At 47.1% G+C, this 12,525-nt stretch overlaps 1 protein-coding gene and 1 long non-coding RNA gene across 2 annotated transcripts in view; one reads left to right on the forward strand and one right to left on the reverse strand.

Moving 5' to 3' along the window:
• Window positions 1-12,525, forward strand: part of Kif26b (kinesin family member 26B) — a 399,468-nt gene that overhangs the window by 230,960 nt on the left and 155,983 nt on the right. The window lies entirely within an intron of this gene.
• On the reverse strand, window positions 2,968-8,721 carry LOC129678137 (uncharacterized). Its single transcript, XR_008720325.1, has 2 exons — window positions 8,353-8,721; window positions 2,968-2,999 (listed from the first exon to the last, which is right to left on the reverse strand). It is a non-coding gene; the product is annotated as an uncharacterized LOC129678137 (long non-coding RNA).

Genomic DNA, 12,525 nt, shown 5'->3' on the forward strand with positions numbered 1-12,525 from the left:
AAGGCGGCCACCTTCCTTAGTGACAGGAGCTACCCTGAAGGGGTCACTGATTCTGAGAAGTCCAAGATCTGGGTCCCTGTTCTCTTCACAGTCCTCAGGGAAGGCGTGATCACCTGACATCACGCCCCTTCTAATGCAGCTGATGGGGCCCACAGGAGCTAGAGCCTCACTCTTTGGGGAACAATGTGATGGAGCCCAGGACTGCGGTGGGCTCTGGGTGAGAACCAAGGAGGTTAAGGAGGGGAGAAGGGCAAAACAGAGAAGAGAATCTGCTGACAAGTTTGTCAAAAGAGGGAATTGGGCTCAGAAACTTACTGTCTGGAATCCTTAGATCTTAAAGAAAGAGGTGAGTGAGGCTGATGTGACTGAACTGAGCGGCATTTCTCTTTATTAAAACCTTATGAAGCCTTGCAGATAAAGCCCAGTTTTGTTTTGTTTTGTTTTGTTTTGTTTTTGTTTTTTCCTTAGTTATTTCCTTTTAGCACTTTGTATCTGGACTGTTAAATTAGGGGTTTGTTTATTTATTTACTTTTAGATAGGAAAAATGCCTATTTCTACAGCAAGTGAAGCAGTTTGCTAGCAGAATTATTTAAATGTCAACGAATACCTAGACAGGCACACTTTCCTTTAGAGGCCTGTAGTCCACACGCACACTCCAGCGTATGGACGTGTGCTGTGTTTGGCTCATCGGTGAGGGAGGAGGAAGAGGGTGGCTGAGGAGGTGTCTTCCTCCCTGGGCTTTAGAAGAAGAGTAAGTGACCTCCCTTTGCCCTCGTCAGCCCCGCAGTTGCCTAGCACCACTGCCTGGTCCCGGCGTAGACATGTTTTCCTGACTCCCCTGTACTCCTATGTTGTGGCCTACAGGGAATGTTACCCAGAGAACGCCAGGCGGGGATGATCCGCCTGGACTTGAAACTGCCTTGCCTTTCATCTTATTAAAATTAAGCCATTAACTGCCTTTAATGTGGAGGTTTTGTGGCTTAATTTTCTTTGGTGGCATCCATTAAAAACAGGGGTGGGTAGCACAACTGATTGGCAGCATCTTCAGACGTTTAGTATTTATTATTAATATCCGCATGCATTATTAATATTCCCTACCTGTACTGAGAGCTGTCATGGTTCGGTCTGAGTTATCCCCTGTGACATAATGCAACCATGTTGTTGTTGTTTTTGATTACCTGAAATCCAGGTGGGGCTAAAGCACAGCTCAGAGCATCTGGTAGTGTCTTAGTGACTTTTGATTTCCCAGACCATTTAAAAGCTGCCACACAGACTTGTAGAAGCATATCCCGTGTTTATCCCGCTAACGTGGAATTGTCGTCACACGTGTTTATTTTAATGAGGTGAAAACACCCGCAGCTATGTGATGACATGCCTCAGAACCAGCTGACTAACTTTTACTGCAGGCCTAGAGTGCGCACAGCACTGAGCGAGGCTCTGAGTGAGGGGTGCAGCCCAGTCCCTGCTTCTTAAGAACCCAACGTTTTACAGAGTAGAAGAGAATGTGCACAATTAAACGGATGCTAAAAAGTAGTTTATGAATGTGGTAGGTGAGTGCCGCTGGAGGGAATTCTGTGGGTTTGCAAATCTACTAGGTGGCCCAGTAGGTTATGGTGTGAGTGTGTGTGTGTGTGTGTGTGTGTGTGTGTTAAAACTTAAGGTTTTCAGGAACCGAGAGAGTTGGGATGAGCAGGGGAGGTGATTATTCAGACTTGGAGCTGCTCAGCCCGGGACACCTGATGGACAGGTTTAGACCTGTGAGTATGAGGCGTTCCTAGAGGATATTAGGTTTGGCGGGGAAGGTTGATGTTTGGATAGAGGAGGGATAAAGTGTGCTGCTGGAATGACCAAGCTTGGCGCCGCTGAGCCTCTGGGCCAGGTGGACATGGAAAGAGACCCTGGATGCAAGCTCCAAAGAATCAGGCAGCGAGTGCTTGGAAAAGCTACTGTGGTCTACAGCCTGTCCCTGTGATTCACTCTTCCTCTCTATCTCCCGAAGGACAAGATGGCCATCTCGCTATGTTTCATAATTTCCTGCCAATCTGCACATCATTTGAAACCTTCTCTATGTAATTTTCAGATTCCAATTTCCTTCTGATTTCCAAACACTTTCTGTCTTTATCTCTCTCTCCTCCTAAACATATGACCTATCACAGATATGTACATATGTATCACACACACATTTGACTTGATGCCTGGCTCAGGAAGTTTAGGCTAGATGTGTTTAGCTGGAGGCGGGGGGGGGGCATTGCTCCATGGTCATGAGCTGGCTTGTTATGCACGATGTCCCCCATTACATCTCCATCTTTGCAAAAGGAAAAAGAAGAGAAAAAAAAGTGCAGAGTCCTTACATGGTTTTCTAGATGTGTCGTTACACTGAGAAATTCTTACATTGTTTTCTAGATGTATTATTCTGTATTCAATCAGGACGGTATAAAAAGAATTAGTAAATTAAGTCTAGCCCACTTTTCAAAGTTAAACTTAAACTCATGTATGTACATGTATCGCATGCTGTGTGTGCATGTGTGTGTGTGTGTGTGTGTGTACACAAGCATGTATCGTGAATGTGTGTATGGAGGCCAGACACAACCTCAGTGTCATTCCATAGGTGGCATATGATCTTTTATTTTCTGGGACAGGGTCTTCCAGCAGCCTGGACCTTGCCAAGTAGGCTTGACTGGTTGGTTAGGGAACCCCAGGTTTCCCCCTGTTTTTTCTCTCTCAGTACTGGGATCGCAGGCACATACACCACACTTAGCTTATGAATTTTTATATTTATCTGTCTTAGTATTATTTATTATTATTTGTGTGTGGGGGGGTCAGGCTTGCCAGAGCACGGAAGTCAGAGGACAGCTTTGTGGAGTCCGCTCTCTCCTTCCACTTGTATGTGCGTCCCAGGGAACAGACTCAGAGATGCAGGCTCACACAGCAGTTGCCTGTCCACCAAGCCATCACACCAGTTCTTGATTGTCATTTAAAACTCTTGATCAGCAGTGGCACTGCCAATGGAAGTCAAGGAATAGAAGTCAAGTCAAAAAACCCTGGGATTCCACCTTGAACCCATCAGAATGGCTAAGATCAAAAACTCAAGTGACAACACATGCTGCAGAGGATGTGGAGAAAGGGGAACCCTCCTCCATTGCTGGTGGGAATGTAAACTTGTACAACCACTTTGGAAATCAATCTGGTGCCTTCTCAGAAAACTAGGAATAATGCTACCTCAAGATCCAGCTATTCCACTCCTAGGCATATATCCAAAATATGCTCAGGTATACAACAAGGACATTTGCTCAACCATGTTTGTAGCAGCTCTGTTCATGATAGCCAGAATCTGTAAATCACCGAGATGTCCCTCAATAGGAATGGATACAGAAATTGTGGTACATTTACACAATGGAATACTAACTACTGAGCTATTAAAAACAAGGAAATCATGAAATTTGCAGGCAAGTGGTGGGAACTAGAAAAGATCATCTTGAGTGAGGTAACCCAGAAGCAGAAAGACACACATGGTATATACTCACTCATAAGTGGTTACTAGACATATAACATAGGATAAACACGCTAAAATCTATATTCCTAAAGAAGCTAAACAACAAGGAAGACCCTGGGTAAAATGCTCAGTCCTCATTCAGAAGGGCAAACGCTATAGACATTAGAAGCAGAAGACAGGAACAGGACAGGAGCCTGCCGCAGATGACCTCTAAAAGTCTCTACTGATCGAGGTATTGAAGCAGAGGCTGAGACTCATAGCCAAACTTTGGGCAGAGTGCATGGAATTTTATGAAAGAAGGGGGAGAAAGAAAGACCTGGAGGGGACAGGAACTCCAAAAGGAGACCAACAGAGCAAAAAAAAAAAAAAAAAAAAGGGCCCTGGTGTCCCTGAAGAGACTAATAACCCAACCAAGGACCATGCATGGAGAGGCTCTAAAACCCCTGCTCAGATGTAGCCCATAGACTCAGTCTCCAAGTAGGTTCCTAGTAAGGGGAACAGAGACTGTCTCTGGCATGAACTCAGTGGCTGGCTCTTTGATTACCCCTGACCAGGGGCAGGGCAGCCTTGCCAGACCACAGAGGAAGACAATGCAGCTGGTTCTGATGAGAGACCTGATAGGCTAGGGTCAGATAGAAGGGGAGAAGATCCTATCAGTGGACTAGGGGAAGAGGCTTAGGGGAAGAAGAGGGAGGGAGGGAGGAAGGGAGGGTGAGGTTGGGAGGAGATGAGGGAGGGGGCCACAGCTGGGATACAAAGTGAATAAATTGTATTAAGTAATAATAAATAATATTTTTTAAAAAATTAAAAAGAAAAAAATAAAGGCTCAAAAAAAATGAAAAAAAAAGAAGTCAAGTCAAAAGGGACAGTTATGTTTACAAAAATTATTACAGTGTTTTCAGCGTATATTTTGTTACCATGAGTTTTCTTTTTCTGCACTGAAATATGTTCTCTCATGGAATGAAAGCCTGTATTTATTAGTGACTTACTGTATTGGAAATTCCCCCCTCCCTGGCTTTGCCTCAGCAGTGTGGGGGCCTTTTATCTCTGTATATGTAATATTTGCATTGATTAATTAATTGATTAGACAAGTGTTTATTGAGCTTGTGCCTCTGTGTTTGGCAAGATTCCAGGTGTGGGGGTGCAGAGGAGCACGAGCAGCAAGTTCCCTGCTTGCATAGCTCTTGCCCTGTGAAAGCGGGAGACAGACGGTAAACACAGCAGAGAGGGCTGAACATGCAGAGCGTGGTAGCGGAACCAAGCAGGCAGACAGGGAGAGGCCATCTCTACTCCTGTGAGAGGCCCAGTGCGGACCAGCCCTCTGCCTGTGGAGGGCTCACAATGCACACATTCAGTGAACCAATGGAGATGGATCCCTATGCTGGTAAAGCCATCACCAGCTTCCTAAATAAGCGAGCGGCTGCCTTAGGTGGTCTTTTTCCTCCTGCGTCCCTTCATCCTCCTGCTTCAGGTAAGTCAGCTGCCAATTTCCCCTTCAAGGGGAAAGCTCCTGGAAGAGTCCCTTGTGCAGGCCTTCCCTACTTTGCAGGCCTCACTGTTTAGGTGTGTGCTTCTTTGTGTTAGTGAAGCCTTCTCCGTGGGGACACAGAAATACATGCCTCCCCGATGTGGTCCAGCACGTAAGAACTGTTTGCTGTGAAACAGAAGTCACCGTGCCTGGCCATCTGTCTCATGCTTTAGAAAAACAAAAGGTGTTTATGTGTTCTGCAATTATAGGAGCTAAAATGTCCGAATGACACAGTGCTGGCTCCTGATGTACCACACTGTCACCACTAGGTCACCCAAGTGGCATGATGGCATCAGTTACAAACCCTAATGCCCACGTGTGCTGTGACAAGATTTTGAAATATTTAAGTGCTCACAAACACACACACACACACACACACACACACACACACACACACACACAGACTCACCATACTGATACTGACTAAATTAATAAACAAAGGAATAAATAAATAAACGAAAAATGGAAAAGATGAATAATTCAGCAGGTTCCTGGTTCATAAGAAACAAACGGTAAAACTGGCTCATTTTCAGCATGGGTTTGTGTTTCTGAGGTTGGAACCCAGGTCCTTGCAAGTGCTGTGCAACTGAGCCACAGCCAAGCCGTCTACATGGTACCCTCTCATCAGAGCCCATTTTTTCCTAAATAAAATAAAATCTAGTTGCCTCTGAACCCATGGGTCTTATAGCCATGGATTCAATCGATCCTGGATCAAAATCTTCAGAAGAACTTGGGCTTGTGCCGATGGTGACAGACTTTTGGCCATGCCTGTCATTGCTCCCGAGCAGTGCTGAATAACAACTATTTAAATAGCACTTATGCTGGATCAGGGATTATAACTAAGCTGGGGATGACTTACAGCCCCTAAGATGCACAGGTTTGCAGACACTGTCGCTTTATTTGAAAGGACTTCAGCATCCCCTTTGTAGTGTCCAGTGTCCATGGGAGTGACCTAGTTTCACGTGGACAGCAAGAAGTCACTGTGCTTTGCTCTAAATCCTCACCCGGAAGGCGCATTCACGAAGCTAAAGATGCAGAATTCATGCACTCATGCAATAATTAGAGCCTAATTACTTGGTAGACTGAGGTGATAAATTAAATACTATGGAAGAAAAAAAAAATGCAGTCACCAGGGCCTGTGTAGAGGTTTGATTTCCCCGAAGACAGAGACAAGGATGGGGTTTCTGGACCTTTCTGAGGAGGCCTGGCATGGGAGTTAAGAAAGCCACAGTGGCGCAAGAAGAGGTGAAAGGAGATAAGAGTCCCACAGGCTCAGGAGACTCGAACTGTGCAAGGCTGGGAGGCTCCCGTAAGGAGAGTCTCAGAGTAAAGCACTTCCTTCCCAACCATAGTGACCTGTCTCTGTACCTGTGCAAAAAGCCAGGCGTGCACTGCTAATAAGAGCACGGGGGAGGCAGAGATGGGAGAACCCCCAGGACCCCTTGAGCTCGGCCTAACCAGGGAGCGACAGACCTTGTGAGAAACACCATCTCAACAACGGCAACAAAACAATCAAAAGAACAACAGGAAAACAGAGGGCACCCAAGGAACAACATTGGAAGTTAAATTCTGTCCTACACACACACACACACACACACACACACATACACACACACACAACCATGTACACACACACAAGCCAGCACGTGCACACACTCAGACATGTACATATACACACACAGTAACACATGCATACATGTGCCACATGTGCCTACACACTTGGGCACACACACATTATCCGTACACACACACTGCACATACGCAAACATCACAAATTATCATATCTACACTTTAAATTTAGACGTCAGTGGTTTTTCATACATTCTGTCTTGCATGACCATCACCATTAACTTCAGAACATTTTCATCACTCCCAAGAGAGGTAGTTCCTTATAATAAGGAACTCCATCGCCTCCTCTTCCGGTCCCCCTACCAATCTCTTATCTGCATAGCACATGATAATTCTGTGGGCTGGCCCATTCTAGTCATTTCATATGATGGAATCATATACCTTCTGGGGTTCTTTCACTTACCCGGATGTTCCCAACTCCGAACATAGTGTGGCCTATCCTGTTAATTCATTCCTTTTAATGTCTTTGTATTGGACATTGGGTGCTTATGCTTTCTGTGGTGACTAATGCTGCAGTGAATGCCAGTGTCCACATTTTTGTGTGAATGCGCATTTTGGTGTATGCAGTGAGTGTCTAGGCGTGGACAGACTTATCTTCTCCTCATGTGAAGCCGGGCTCTGTAGCGGGTTTCTGACATGATCTGACCTTCACATCAGGAGCTCCCTGGGCCTGCGTGATGAGTGAGCACAGACGGTGGGTGGGTGACAATGAGTGGACATAAGACCAGTGAGGAGCAGATTGCAGTGGTTCAGATGAGAAAGCGTGGCATCGCAGACGGGGGGGGGGGGGGCAGGGTATGTGTGAGGTACGGTCAGATTGGGGACACAGTTTAAAGGCAACCAGGAGGATTTCTGCTTAGTGGAGGGAGTGAGGACAGGGGAGGGCTAAGGACTTTGGCTCCATCAGCCGTGGAGCAGGGTGAGCGAGGCTCACGTGAGGGTCAGGAGTTCCTCTCACATAGACCAGGGTTAAGATGGTCAGCAGACGTCTGTGGGGAGATGACAGGCAGGTGGATAAATGGGTCTGGAGTTCAGGAAGTGGTCTGCGCTGCAGATATAAATTTGGGGATCTTTGGCATGCTGATGGAATTTAGGATCATAGGGTGGAAGAGTTACCGAGCTGCGATTTGTTTTAAGGAGACAGAACAACTTGCGAGTGGATGAGAGTGTTCGGCTTCCCTCTGTGCTGAGTTCCAACGATGACCTCATGCTATAACTGAAAACATACATCAAAGACAAGCTTCTCTCTAGAGAATGTGATTTCAACACAGCTAAACTACCAGCCCTCCAGGCATAAGTTAGAGGATCCGTTCATTAGTATCTTAGGACTAGGAATCAATAGTGGATTCAGTCTCTCATGGTGTTTTTAACTGATTTTAAGTTTTCTTAAAAACAAAACAAAACTATTGTCTGCTTGTGGTCAGAATACAAAGGAGTGGGAATCGTATTTGGTTTTGATATTAATAAAAAGGGCAGTAGCCTCACATACCATTAGTTAGACATGTGGTTTCCTAATATCAGCAATAGCATGGTAGTTGAGGGCAGAGGGGGAAAGAAAAAGATCTGTTGTGAATAAGGGAACAATAACAAAATCATGAGCGAACTGAAGGAAAGTAATAATCAAAGACAAAAGAGTGTGTGCTGGGGAGACGGTGCAGTGGATAAGGGTCGTGAGGACCTGCATTTGGTCCTCAGCACTCACCTGTGCAGAGCTGGGTGCGGGGGCTCACAGCTGCAGCCCTGGTCTGGCGGAGGAGGGGGAGCACAGAGACTGGCAGACATCTGGTCAGCTGGCCCAGCTCAACGGGTGAGCTCCAGACCCAATGAGAGACCTCATCTCCGAACATGAGATGGAGCGTGACCAAGGAGAACACCAGACGTTGGACAACGGCTTCAACCTGTATACACACTCCCTCAGGAACATACAACACACACACACAAAGACAAACGGAGCCCGGCTGGTCCAGAAACCATGTCAGGTAGGAATAACTGAAGAAGATATAAGTGGCTGTGAACGCAAGAGAAGTAGAACTTGAACTCAGCTGTGCGATGTTCTGTCTGGCGTACCCAAGCTGTGACCCACAGGAGCTGTGGCACAAAGTTCAAGTTGTAAACTTATTTAGAACTGCGTGAGGTGGGGGCGGTTTTATTTATTTGCTTACTTTTGCATCTTTGGACTGAGTTGCGCAATCACAGAGCATGAGTCCACAGTACCAAGAGTGGCAGCATGAGTGTGTAATCCCATCATGACCACGGAGAGATAAGCGTAGAAATAGGCAGGTCATGGGCCAGCTACCCTGCTGTGTACAATGGCAAACGACTAGGGAACCTGTTGAAAAGATGGGTGGTAAGAACCAGTACCCGAAATTATCCTCTGTCTCCACACAACCACTGTGCACACAGTGACATTTAAAAAAGAGCCTAGCCAAGATGATATTCTGAAACGATTCCTGCCCCTGTGAAAGGAGATGGCGTCGGCACCTCCCAGGACTAAGGCAGATTCCTCTCCAGCATGCAGATAAATAAGTAATGGTGACGCCAGTACTCACCAGAGCATACCAGAATCCATCCTTTCTGCTCAGTGGGAAATCATTTTTATTTCTTAAAAGAAAACCGCAAAATACAATCAAAGGGCACTTATTTGTGGTATCTTTGGAACATTTCTCCCCTGGGAAAGGCGTGTGCGGAGAGCCAGCACTCGACCACATGGTTTCCCCTTATCTTTACTGCTGTATGGATCTCTTTGTGAGCAGCGGCTGGCAGGGGCCTCTCTGCCCACAGCACCAGCCTGGCTGGCACAGGAGTCATTTCGGGTTCTGTTCCCATGTTTCAGTCAATCTGTCTAGAGAACAGTGGCACTCCCGAAACACCCAAATGCTCACATGTTACATAAAAGGACAAAGTACAATCCAGGCCTCTGTGTTTGCACTGTCCCCCAGGGGACCTGTTGTTGGGAGCCTGGCAGTGAAGTGGGAATCACGTCAGGTTCTCCAGAAAGACCCCTGCCTCTCTCCCCATACATCAGAGGCGTGTGTACTGAGATGGTCAGACCTTTGATCTTCACAAGAAACTAAATACCACTGAATTGTGTCTTTCCCCGGATTGTCAGGCTGCCTGTCAACTCTCTATGGAGATGAGAAAGAGATCCTGCCACACGTGAGGACAGATGTGGCCAAGTGTTGATTATTGTCTTAAGAGGCGAATACAAATGTCATCATTATTGAACGCTGAGATTTATTTCTTCCCGAACCCCCAAGAGCCCCTGGGCTGGAATCTGGCCTTCAGACCTTGACAAATGTCCTCTGCTCAGTCTGAGCAGCCTCTGGTTTGCTGGGATATCATGTGGCCATCTCCCTTCTCTCCGGTGCCATAGCAGCATCTGACCGAATGCTGCTCTCCGGGGAACCGTGTGTGTTTTTTTCCATTCTTGCCAATGAGGCCCATAGCAGGGGGTGGAGGGACAAATGGACCAGCTGTGTTTGATGACATGAGTGAGTGCACAGAGGGGAACGGCTAAGCAGGTGAGTCAGTGCAGGGGAAATTCTCAGGTTTAGGACGGACCTTTAGACTAGGAAAAGGCACCGCGGGGTAGAGAGGGGTGCTGCGTGGACACCCCAGAGGGCTCCGTTTGCTGGTTGCTCGGGAGGCCCAGTTCCTGTATTTCCCAGCTGCCTTCCCTCCTAATGGGCTTGCTCACTCACCAGAGGTGTGCGCGTCAGCGCCACGTCACCATTCACCGTTCCAACGGAGCGGAGTGCGCGCAGGGCCCCTGTGGTTGGTGCTGCAATATGAGAGCACTGGAGTGACATCATGGGGACTGTGACGTTTCTGGGAGTGTGACCCTTCGTCCGTTCAGGGAAGGCTGACTATGTCCCGTTCGAGTGCAGGAAGCCACAGGGGCAGAGGCTGGGCTCCTGCTCTCACATGCCCGGCTGTAACTGCCTGGAAAGTGGAGGAGGAGGTGGTGGTCAAAACTCTAGGCCACCTTTCCTCCCTCCATATCCAGCTCTCAGGAAGCTTCAGGGTATTTGGTTTCTGGTTTCCAATGCAGGATCCAGGAAGCCGGCGACAGGAAGCTATCTCAGAACCAAGCATGATGAAATAACTAGTAATGAGCAGGCATAGAGTGTTTACTTAGTCTCAAGCCAGAGGCTAAGGTGACCACCTCTCTCCTTTGGTCCTCACAGGTCCGAATAGCACCCTCATGTCCAGACACTAAAGATGGTGCTTAGTGAGTTATAGGTGTTGTAGTTTGAGTGTGTAAAGCGTGTTTGAACACTTGGTCGCCAGCTGGTGGTAGTGTTTTGGGAGATTGTAGAAGCTTTAGGGGGTAGGATCAGGTGGAGGAAATCGTTCACTAGGGACAGTACAGCCCAACCTAGCTTTCAGCTTATTTTCTTTGCTTCCTGATCCCCTGCTATATGGGTAAGCAGTTTTTCCGCTCCTGCCTCCACGGACCCAGCTGCTCCAGCCAGGATGCCTTCCCTACCACGGCAAACCTGTGCCTCCTCCAACCACAAGGCAAAATAAATCCTTCCTCCCCTAAATTGCTCATGGTCAGGCATTTTGGTCACAGAAACAGGAAAAGTACCCAGCACAGTTTTCTAGCATTGCACCGAACCCCTGAGATAGATACATGGTGTGAAGATGAGAAGGCTTATTTCGGTTCACGGTTTTGGAGGATTCGGTCTGTGGCTGGTTGGTCTCATGGCATTTAGACCTGTGGTCAAAAGACTTATCCGGTGTCACCCAGCTGGAGCTGCAGCCCAGGTCTGCGTGCCCTGGAACCCTGGTTCTGGAAGCCCCACCTTCCGATCTGGATTACTGTACCGATGAGTACCACGGTGTCTTACCATGCCCACCTGTAACTTGGCTTGCAGGGAACAGGTGTTGTGGGGTGAAGGAAAAAGCTTTAAACATTATTAACAAGAAGTTTAACTAATTCGGTGAGGGCGTTAGTGCTTTGGATGAGAAATGGTCCTCGAGGGCTTGGGTAATTGGACACTTAATGTACATGCAGATATGTTTACATTATGTTTATATTACAATGAAAGTTAATTTTCAAGAGACTAGATGTAGGTCTGGGGAGATGCCTCAGTTGGTAAGCATCTTGCAAGTAAAGGACCTAAATTCAGTCCCCATGTGAAAAAATGTTTGGTATGGAGGGATGCTTGCAATCCCAGCATTGGGGAAGCAGAAAGAGGTAGACCCTAGCCTACTGTCAAGTTTAAAATGTAAAAGAGGTGGAGACCCCTGAGGGAATCCTATCCTACCGCGTGAATGCTGTGCATGCAGAACTCTGAGGACAGCACTGGTGGCTTGGGGTCCCTGTGTAGCCATATCCTGTCACCACAGAGCCTCAGGAGGAGACAGCACAGCAGTGCCCTGTCCCTTCACAAAAGTGGGGTTGACATTTGCTCCATAGCTTCAGAGGACAGAAGAGGGAAGGATGGAGATGCTGTCCAGTGATGCTTTGCTTCTTGATTAATAGTCAGGCTGTCTGGGGGGAACATCCTTCTCACTGTGTTCTCTCCCAGCGGCCGCCATTCTTCAACATCCTGGCATTTATGGCAGCCAGCCTCCTTCCAGACAAGGGCTGACCTTTCCCAATGGCGCTTCAAGCAATCAATAGGCACTAGTTAAAAAATGGAAAATGGTGCACTTTCTCAGGGGTTAACATAGGCAAAGCAAAGAGATGGTGATTCTCTTTTAAGTCTGTCTGTTTAAAGGCTTCTTTTGCAATGCCTTCCCTTGTTTCTTTCATCCAGTCAGGCTCAAACTATATCGCTGAACATTTTGTAAAATCCATGAAAGACTCCACAAGAAAGGTTCTTGACTTTTCCAAATGAGGTTCATATTTGGAGAAAAAGAATAA

Source organism: Psammomys obesus, unplaced genomic scaffold, assembly GCF_907164565.1.
Source record: "Psammomys obesus unplaced genomic scaffold, mPsaObe1.curated_primary_1811, whole genome shotgun sequence".
Lineage (NCBI taxonomy): Eukaryota > Metazoa > Chordata > Mammalia > Rodentia > Muridae > Psammomys > Psammomys obesus.